Source organism: Gallinula chloropus (genome assembly GCF_964237585.1).
Source record: "Gallinula chloropus genome assembly, chromosome: 27".
Taxonomy (NCBI): domain Eukaryota; kingdom Metazoa; phylum Chordata; class Aves; order Gruiformes; family Rallidae; genus Gallinula; species Gallinula chloropus.
The window spans coordinates 4771035-4781246 of record NC_140112.1 but is presented as its reverse complement, the minus strand read 5'-3'; positions in this window follow the sequence as shown (position 1 = coordinate 4781246).

Here is a 10212-nt window from a genome sequence, read left to right as displayed (position 1 = left end):
GCTGTTGCCTGCAGCAGACTCATTCAGCACAAAGTGCTTTAAAAAGCAGCTGCAGCGGTCTGGTGGGTTGTTGCTGAGCACAAATTTCTCCTGTTTTAATTTTGCTTTCAGATATCTTGAAGACAAGAGGTCGAGTGCTTCTTTTAACCTGCCTACCTAACCTGTAAGCCAAGACTCTGCATGGTGGCTGGCTGCTTTGAGCTTTGTTTGGGGTCTTCTGCTCAATACGTTCTAAAGGGGCCTGATTTTTCCTCAATAAGTGCCAGGAACTCTGCTGGAAGGGGTGGTACCAAGGAAGCACCGGTCTGTATGGGGACAGTTCCCGAGCTCTGCCATGGTTCTTATGCCTTGTTCCTATGGGAGGGGGCTGTGTGTGGACCAAGAGGTGAATCTTGCCCATAATTAGGTTTCCCCCAAGCATCAGCTGGCAAGCTAGAGCTTCGTATGATTCATCCGATCCTTTTTATAAACCGAGTTCTTTGCTGCACAGAAGATGAATGAATGGTAGGCAGCGCTGGGTGTGTTTTCTTTCCTCTTGTCAAATTAACCTGACAGGCTTTACAAACGCTTTTTAGGGCTTTACAAACACTTGTTAGGGCTTTACAAGCACTGTTTAGGACAGCCATGCTTACAGATGCTCAGAAACATCTTTTCCTCTGGAGGCTGTTTTCTTCCCTTCACGTGAACACACGTTCTCTGGACAGCACACGTGTGACATGCACTAAATAGTTTCCTGTGGTACCATCTCTGTCTCTCCCCAGTGTTTATACAGACAAAATAAACGTGCTGGGAGGTACTTGCTGCAGTTGCAGACATCTGTGCCCCAAGGCATCCCTGAGGCCTGAACTTGTACCGAGTCAAAGGCAGGTTTGGAGGTGGGGTCATTGTCCACTCCAGCTTTTCCCTCACCTCTTGCAGACCCTTACATGGGCTTCAGCTGGTCTTCAGGGGATGAAATAGTTGCTTGAATTGAGTCTGCCCGTTCTTAATTGCTGAGAGGAGCTTTCTAAAGATGCCAGAGCCCAGCCCAGCCCCTTGCTGAGGCACAGAGCCCTGTAAGGGTTTGGTTCCTCCTGGTAGCTCGGGACCTTGGCTACTTGGCTTTCCAAGCAGAGGAGAGGTGTATGAGGAGAATTATGTTCCTGGGCAAGGGGCTTGCAGGTAGGAAGACAGAGACCATGATTATAGTAATTAAGTGTAATTAAGCATATCTGAGAAGGATTTGAAAGAAATAAAGCACATGCCTGGTTAGCCACCAGAATTTACTGTTGGAGGCAGCTGCAAAGACCAGCGATGTTTTTCCAGCAGGTTGGGTTTAATATGAAGTTCTTCACCATTTTAACTGTGTTGTGAGAATACCTGGGGTGTGCTGTGTTTGAGAAGGGGTGCTGCTGAGCAAGGGGATCTCCAGATGATGCAGCCGGTCCTTGCCCTGGGTGGTTTTCCAGCTGCAGGGGGGTTGCTGTGGACATGCATCCCGGGAAGCACAAGAAGCCACAGCCAAGAAGGAGCTGGGAGAACGGAGCATTGTGCTTGGCTGGTGGCCTTTCAAGGGCTGTGCAGCCAGTGGCCACGTGGACAAAGATCTTGTAGGGCAGGAAAAAGAATTAGAGAAATAGGATTTCCACCGTGCCACGCTCAGCAGGAACCTCAGCAGCTTGTGCCGCTGGTTCTGGCATGAGCAAAGGATGAGAACAAGCAATCAAAACAAGTGCATTGTTATGAACGTTACCACAGGTCTGACTGATAATGCCCAAGGTCCTCATTCGTGTCCTGTACCCTCAGGGCTGTGCAGTGCAGTGATCTCTCTGACCGTGCGTGCCCACCTTCTGCCCAGCCACCACCGCAACGCTGGCTGACAGCACCATCGATAATTTAAGGCCAGGAGCTGCCAGGCTCTCAGCAGGTGTTGATGATGGATGGCATAAATGAAATTGTATTTGAGGTGTGGGCAGCCAGCTGTAAAGTCATCAAACAGGAAAGGTCACGCAAGTGATTTACACCAGAAGTTCTCTGCTCCCCAAGCCCTAAGCACAGAATGAGTATGTGCAAGCAAGCAGAGATGGGTATTTCTTTGAGGCTGAACCTCAGGGATGTGAGCCATCCATCCCCTGCCTATCCCCTTCACAATCCCCTTCATCGCTGCTGCCTCGTGCAGAGCTCAGGCAGCGACGAGCCTCTGGCATAGTTTGCTCTTGATGCTGCCAGCTCTTGTCTGACCTGGACAGAAAGAGGATGGAGACGAGCAGTTCCCAGGGCTCCTGAGCTCCTTGGCTGCTTCCTCTGGGCTTGGGCTTCTGGAGGTGCCTGAAAAACCCCACACTGCCCACCTTCTGCTCCATGCTGATGGGGTTTAGGTGCTTAATTTCTTCTTTAGAGCTGGATAAATGTGGAACCAGCACAGGGAGTTAAGATGTTTCTGCCTCTTTGCTGGGCAGCTGGGGAAGGCAGGAGACAGTGGATGTGTTTGGAAGGCTGAGGTGGGGGGTGGGGGGGAGTTCAGGGAAGCCACTAGTTATTTTGGGAGCTGCAAGAAGGGAGCAAACAGCCCAGCTTTCATTTTCCAGGCAGCTGGTGCTGATTCAGGCTGGTTTTGCAGCAACAGTAGCGTGGAGCTGTGCTGCTGAGGCCTCGGTTACCTGTTCCACCTGCAGTTACTCCTGCAGCAGCGTTTTACCTCCCTCATTGTCTTATTTCTCATGCATGGGACACTGGTGGTGCCTTTAGGAGAAGCAGTAAGATGGCAGGAGGGGAAGGAAAAGTCAAGACCTCCCAGCTGAATTTTCTTCTTCTTTTCCCAGCCTGGTGGGATCACATGCTTGGCCGTAATGATTTCCAGACCCCTCTTCAGCACTTGCAGGACTAAGCGTGATCCTCTGACACATCCCCGGGTGATGGGGAAGGCACAAGAATGACACAACCCTTTCTCAGAATGATTCTTTCTTTCCCCCTCCCCCATTACACTAAAAGCATCCTGCATCAATCACAGTGCTAGGTCTAATGACAGTGGGCAACACAGCTTTTATGAAATGCTTTCCCAGGTTCTGGCCTCGCTCTGTGCTGCCTTCCATGAGCAGAGAGCATTACAGAAAGCTGTTTGACTTTCCCATAGGACCACAACAAGCACAGCTTTCAGTGCACCTGATTTTTAGGTGTGCTCCCCCCACCCCTTTCTTTCCCTGTCTCTAACCTCCTTGATGCCATTTGCAGGGTTCTTCCTACATGGCACTGCTGAGGGATTAAGCATCCCTGTGCTGGCAGCAGGGATGCAGGCGTGGGAGGTTTGTCCCTGCTCTGCCTGCAGCCTGGGGGGCAGGGGGTGACCTTGTGTTCCACTCATCCTTCTGCAGCTCAGGCAGGAACCTGCAGCCCTGGGAGAGCTGCCCCCAGCAGCAGAGCAGTGGGGCCCTGTGCCTGCAGGGTGGTTATGCTCTGACTTTGTGTATAACTCCTTTGCACTCATTTATCAGGCTGCCTGCCCTGTTTTCTGGCTGTGACTCCTGCTCCTTCCACCAGCATCCTGCCACTGCAGGGACATGCTGGGTCCTGAGCCTGAAGTCTGTCTGAAGGAGCCCAGGTCACTTCTCTGGGACTCATTCCCTATCCATAAGGTGGGCATGACAGCTGGAAAGGGCTCAGCACCCAGCATAGTAGGTGGTGTCTTCCCATCCTCAGGGCACATCCTGGCTCAAGCTCATGTCTGTATCCATTTTGCACTGTATCCAGCATCTCACAGGGTACACCAGCAGCTGAAAGCACGTGAAAGGCCCATGCAGATGTTGCTGGAGCCAGGGACCTCACTGCCATCCCAAGCAAAACCCCTTTAAAAATGTAAACAAATCTCTTCCACCCAAATAAATAAATATTTCTGACCTAGGGGGGGGGGGGGGGGAAAGCCCCAACAAATCCAGGCACACCTCCCTGAGCTCCTGTTGCTGTTTTCTCAGTTGCTACACAAACAGTTTTATTTCTGGCTCGTGCTGCATGCCATGGTCCCAGCCTGCTGCAATGTAATCTCCTGTTATTGGGTTAAGCACGCGGGGCGGATACGGAGGTTTCAGAGCAAAGCCCCCCCAGCACGGCCTGGCCCCAGCACCTGCTCGCCCTGACCCCCCCAGCACTTGGAGCCTCGATGGCCCAAGTGTTTTTCCACACGCACCAAAAACCCAGATCAAGTCCCTGTCAGCACCTGGGTGGGAAGGCGAGGGCTGAGTTTGGGGGTGGGATGCTCAGGGTGATGCATTGCCCCCTGCCCTGGCTGTGGGGGTCCCTGCACCCCAGATGTGGCTCTTGGCTCCAGTGCTGAGCCTGAGCTGCTCCGTGCCCTTCACTGAGATATCACATCCTTGGTCATGTTTTCAGGAGATCACACACACTTTCTATCTCCTCATGGGCTGTGTGTAGTGTCTGTGTCCCTCCTCCTTCCCTGCAAGCAGTGCTCCTGCCTGCCTGCTCTTGCTGGGGTTCAATGAGGCACAACTGCTGATCATTGGCAATTAATGCTGTTAATTGCCATGGGAGAAGATTCCTTCCAGCAGTGTTGGTCCTGCCTCCTGGCAGGGAGTAGCTGAGCTGCAGAGAAGGGTGAGGATTGTGTCTGTGCTTGCTCTGAGGCTGATCTCCAGGAGCCCTTTCAGCGCTTGGCTTTGGGCTCTGCTCACAGGTAAGCTGGGCTCCCACAGCAGGGCTGCAGGCCAGAGCCAGGCAGGGTGTAAAAAAGCAGCTGGGTTTGGGATGTGGAGCGGCTCAGGCTTGGAAGGAGGCCTGCAGGCAGGCTTGGTCACCTATGTGAGGTGTTTCTAGGTTGTAGCCTGCAGTATGTCAATAAATAGCTTATTGTGGGCTGAGCCCCCTTTTGTTTCCCACCCCCCTAAACAACCCCCCTGAGCAAATAGCAGCCTGGCAGGGCTGGAGCTGGCATTGCCCTTTCTTTGCTGCACCAAGTGTCCTGAGAGGCTGTGTTAAAAAATGAAGGGGGCAAGCTCTGCACCTTGCTCGTGTTGGAGCAGCTGCTGGGCTGAAAGGCAGCTGGGGGAGCCAGAGGGGCCATCCCATTGCAGGGCCTTTGCAGGGTCCCCCCCCACCCTGGTGTGTGGTGCCCCCTGACACAGAGATGTGGGTGCAGATCACCTCCTCCAGCTCCTGGAGATCCTTCAGGGCAGCCTGGGAAAGACTGTGGCAGGGGCTGCATATGTCCCCCTGGATTAGGGCCAGCCCAGGAGCTGCTTATGCTAAGGGAGCTAATCTCTGTAATCTCGTCACACAAATGCCTCCCCTGTGCTGGCAGACGGGCAGGGATTGGGGTTATGTGTGGATGCTGGCAGATGTAAGGGGGGATGGAGGGGAGGCACATCTGGGGCTTCACGGGGGGTGACACTCTGCCAGGCTGGGTTCAGCCCATGGTCCCATCTGACCCCTTCAGACTCCAGCTCCTGCTGCTGAGTCTGTTCAAACTCATCTGAGTTATTTTGCTCTCAAAGAGAAGCCTCTGGGCCCCGTGTCTGCTCCGGAGCTGCCCGCTGCATTGCTCATCGTGAGAAGTGATGCGTAGGCACGAGGCAGGATCTGCCTCCTCACCCATCACCGAGGCAGTGGAGCAGGCAGCTCTGACCCCCAAAACGTGACGGGTTTGCCTGGGGACCCCTGGGGACTGTGGCAGCTGTGTTTTGGGCTCAGGAGCTGCAGAGAGCTGGGGGAACCCATGGGGCCCAGGGGACCCCTTTTTATTCAAAAGAAGAAGCTCTGGGTCTGATCACTGAGCTGAAATCCCATCCCCTCTCTCTGCAGGGGCATTGCTGTGGTTTTTCTTAGAAAATCAATGAAACCAACCTGTGTTTAGAGAAAGTGATGTGAGAGGTCGGCATGAGATGCTGATGGCTCCTTGCTCCCAGGCCGTGGGACTGCCTGCTGCTGTGATGTGCCTCAGGCGAGAGCTAACACTTGCTGGCAAGCTCGGTTTTCCCTTGTGTGGGATCTGTGGTTTTCCCTGTCAGTTGGGCTACATCTCCTTCGAAGCAAATTATTTCAGAAGACAGATATTTCTGTATTTCTGGGTAGTGGTTTTTGTCACTGTGAGTTAAGGAAGCACATTTGGCATCATCCTGTGGGCAATGAATCAGGATACAATTTCCAGGTGGAAAAATCACCCTGTGTTGAGAAAAGCAGTGTGATGGGTCAGCGTTGGGGGGGCTTTTGCCTGGTTTTAATGTGCTCTTTCCTTGGCTGAACACTTCCCAAGGTGATGGGGATGCTGCCTGAGGTGGATGCATGTGAGATGCACCTGTGGCAGGATGGTCTGCCCGTGGGTCTTGCCAAAAGCTGGTCCAGGGTGTGTAGGGTTGGCTGGCCAGGGAAGGGAGAGGAAAACCCTCGTACCCGTCAGTCAGACAGCTATAATCCTGACCAATATTTCCTGACGTGTCTTGCGATTATGGGCTCTGTGTGTCAGCTCGAGTATGTGCAGCGGGAAGGGCTGGTGGAGCTGTTCCGCGCAGGTATGTGAGCAACGCCGGAGCCTGCCGGGTGCTAATCTGCTGAGGGGAAACCCAGCAGCCTCTTCCCACCGTGTGCCAAGGGGCATTTCTCCTTCTGCCACTGAAGGGAGGTGCCATTGGGAATAGCCCTGGCAGAGGACTGGTGTGCATCCTGCCCTGGCAGGGTGAGGGGAGAGGGTCTCCATCTACATGCTGTTCAGACTTGTCTCGGGTGAAGTGAAGAAAGTCTGTGGTTACTTTTTGGATAATAAATCCAGGTTATAATAGCTCCTTTCATCCTAAATGATCCCACAGAACTTTATAAATAGATATGCAAACCACGCATGAGGATCACTTCCAAGCACTGAGAGACAGCCGCTTCCTGGGAGCAGCTGGTCGAGCTGAGCTGGAGCTCCTGGAGCGATGCAGCTCGGTGCAAAGCAACCTGGAGAGCTGGGCTGGCTGCTTGGGGTGCAGGGGGGAGGCAGCTCCTCGCATCCCCCCATGTCTGCATGGAGCCCAGCTTCCTCACTGACAGAGAGAGCTACCCTGTGCATGGGAAAAAGCTTCCAGTGCTGCCTCCCATCCTTATTCCACTCCTCCCATTGCTCTACAAATGACATTAATAGCTGTAATGAGGATTAACAATATCTTTTTCAATTAAATTACCCCTATCCTAAAAGCATGCGGGATTATTTAAAGGTATTATAATTTTTAAAGTGGAATAGCTTTTTTTTACCACCCTTATGTGCTCATAGAAATCTAACCAAGGAGAAGAACAGGATGCATACAGCCCTAATGATCGTTGCCTTAATCTTCACGGTCTATTTTTCCTGGTAACTCTGCTATAATCAAATAACAATCCAGTTTATTACTTGCCAGGGAAAGCACGTTAGCAGATCAGCCACTTGTGTCATGTAGATGTGTAGACTGAGCCTGCTGCTGGCTGCTGCTTTTTGCCTTAATGGAGATGGGAGTGGAAGGAGGGAAAAGCTGCTTCCCATTCACATCCGGATGCATCTTCTTGTGGTTGAAGAGTGGAGGTTGCTGCTGCTGGGGTTGGTGTTCGTAGGGGGTTTTTTAGGTTGGGGTTTGGTTGGGGTTTTTTTTAAGAGCAAAGGGTGAAGGACCCAGCTCCAGAGGGCTGTGCAGAAGGAATTTCTCCTATGGTGGTGGCTCTTCCATCTTCTGCATGATGCTCGGTGAGGGCAGTGGGTGGATGGTAGAGGATCTGGCTGTGCTCCACACTCACATCCCTCTGCCTCTGGAAGGTCAAGAGGGAGATGGGTATCAGGGGGCTGCTGGGCCACGTTTTACTCAGTTAAGGGAGAACCTTTTTGTGTCCCCAAAAATCTGAGGGTTAGCCCGTTTCCAGCCTGCCCAAGGGATTAGGGGGAGAGCGTTTGGCTGGGAGTATGTGTGCCAGGGGCTGGGTGCTGCTCACCCCTGTGCTCCCGTGGCTGGCCCAGCAGCCTGCAAAGCGTTGGCCAGGTCCTCTGCAATAAATCACGGCGCTGGTCTTCTTCCAGGTGAGCCTGGGGGGCTGCCGTGGGAAGGGGAGAACGGGCTGGCGTACAGGTAGAGCCCCAGCCCCCCCACCAAGTGATGTGGGGGGAGACCCTGAGGACCAGCAACCAGCTCCCGGTTCCCCCCTTTTTTGGGGGAGGTGGGGGACGGCTCAGGGGCACATCTGTGTCCCGCTGTGGGACCCCAAACCTGCCAGCTGGCTCCCGGGAGGACTCGTTCCCGCAGCCCACGCACGGTGCGGGGCGGGGAGGGGCAGGCGCAGTGGGGGGAGCAGAAGCCGGATCCCCCCGCCCCACGCCCCGCGGCCCCGGTGCTGCGCGGGGACCGGGGGCCACCTCGTGGCGGCACCGGGGCGCTTCGGAGCGGGGATGAGTTTTGCAAGGCGCTGGGTGCCCTCGCCATCACCCCACCCCGGGATGGAAATCGGAGGGGAATGGGTCTTCTGATGCACGCTGGGTGCCTCTGGTGTCCCGGCTCTGGGGTGGGGGGGTGGTTATCCCATCCTGAGCGCCTGGAGCCCTGCGCCTCGGATGAGGAACCGAGGAGGTTTCCATGGGAAATCTGGGAGCCGGGACTCCCAAACGGTGCCTCTCCGGAGCCGTGTTTATCTTTGAAATAGCTGAAGGGTCGGGTTACAAAGCAAATATGAATGAAAGTAGAGGGCGCAGAGGAGAGAAATGGGCGAATTGTTTTCCTCCCACCAGATTCCTCTCTCTCCCTCAAGGAAAACCGGGACTGAAGGGCTCATTTCCCCAGGCATGCCAAGACAAGCCCAAAAAAGGGGAAGCAAACGCTGGGAAACCCCCACAAAGAACGCTGGCAGCCTTAAATCTGTTATTACAAGGTACATTGGGGGGCTCGGGGGTATATCCAAAGTCCTTTGTTAATTGGGATGAAGGATGCAGATTTTTGGGAGATGCTGCACGTCCCCAGATCAGTCCACTTCCCTGGTAGGAAATTTTCTTGCTGGGATGTGCTGGGAGCAGGCAAAGGCCTCCCACCCCTTTGTGGCTTTGTGGGGAAACTCGGGGCCGGTGGTGAGAGGCACAACTCGGTGAGAGTTTTATTTATAAAGCTCCGAGTGCCGGGTGTAGGTTTACTCACTCTCCCATCTGGTGACTATCGCTGCCACCTCCTGACAGCCGCTCTGTCTCTTGCTGCTAATGACGTGCTCTGATTAGCTGGATCTGCTGCTTCGCCCGGGTATCGATCAGTCGCTGGTTAAAAAGAAAGGGGCTGTTACAAAGCCTGAGCTGCCTTTTCGAACAGGTGGGGAGGTTCTGTTGGCTCAACAAAAAAAAACCTGAGAGGATGTTACTGGTGACAGAAGGTGCTGGGGTGGCAGACATGGGCCAGATGCCCCCTGCTCCGGTGCAAGCGGCTCTGCCTGGGTGTAGGGACCAGTTTGCTCTTCTCTGCCCTGCCCTTCTCAGGCTCCGGGTTCTGCTTTCTGCTGGAGGCAGCTGCTTGTTGAGGACTTGACGTGGGGCTCGTGTACTGAGGGGCCTCGTGTTCCCTCTCCTAAATGCTGCAGTCATTTTATTTTGCTGTTGCTTTCCTTCAGAAGAGGGAAGTCCCACATCCATGGCTCGTCCTGTCCTTGTGACACCAGTGAAACTGCTGGAGTCAGTGTGGATGGAGGAGGTGGTTCCTAACCAGGACCCTCCATCTATCTCAGAGTGGTTTACAGAGCTCTTCACAGTTTACAGTGAGATTGGAGCCTGCACATGGCTCCAGGCTGGGGCTGCCTGTCACATCGCAGCCCTAAGGACATGGCTGCTGGATCCATGGGGCCTGGGAGTGTGTCCTGCCCCTCGCTGTCCCAGCAGCACACCAGCCCCTTGGCTGTGCTGTGCAGGGTGGACATGTGGTCATGGCTGGACATGTACCAGCCTGCCAAAAAGCAGCGGTTGGGGCTCAGGACGTTGCTCTGGGCTCTGCCATTGGCTCCTGGTATGGCTTTGGGCACATTTCCTCCTCTCTTCCCCAGGGCACGCTTGTGTTCTGTGGGGCAGCTGGGTAAGGGAAGGATGGGTGTCAGAAAGCACGTGTCCTTTGCTTGGAAAACAGGGATTATCAGTGACAAACAGGCTGTGCTTTTATGTCCATGAACGCAAAGTCTTGATTTCCCTTTGTGCTCCAGCTGAACAAGTGTTCTTGGATGTTCCTGCGTGCTGGGCAGCTCGGCAGCATCCCGCCCCATCCTGCAACC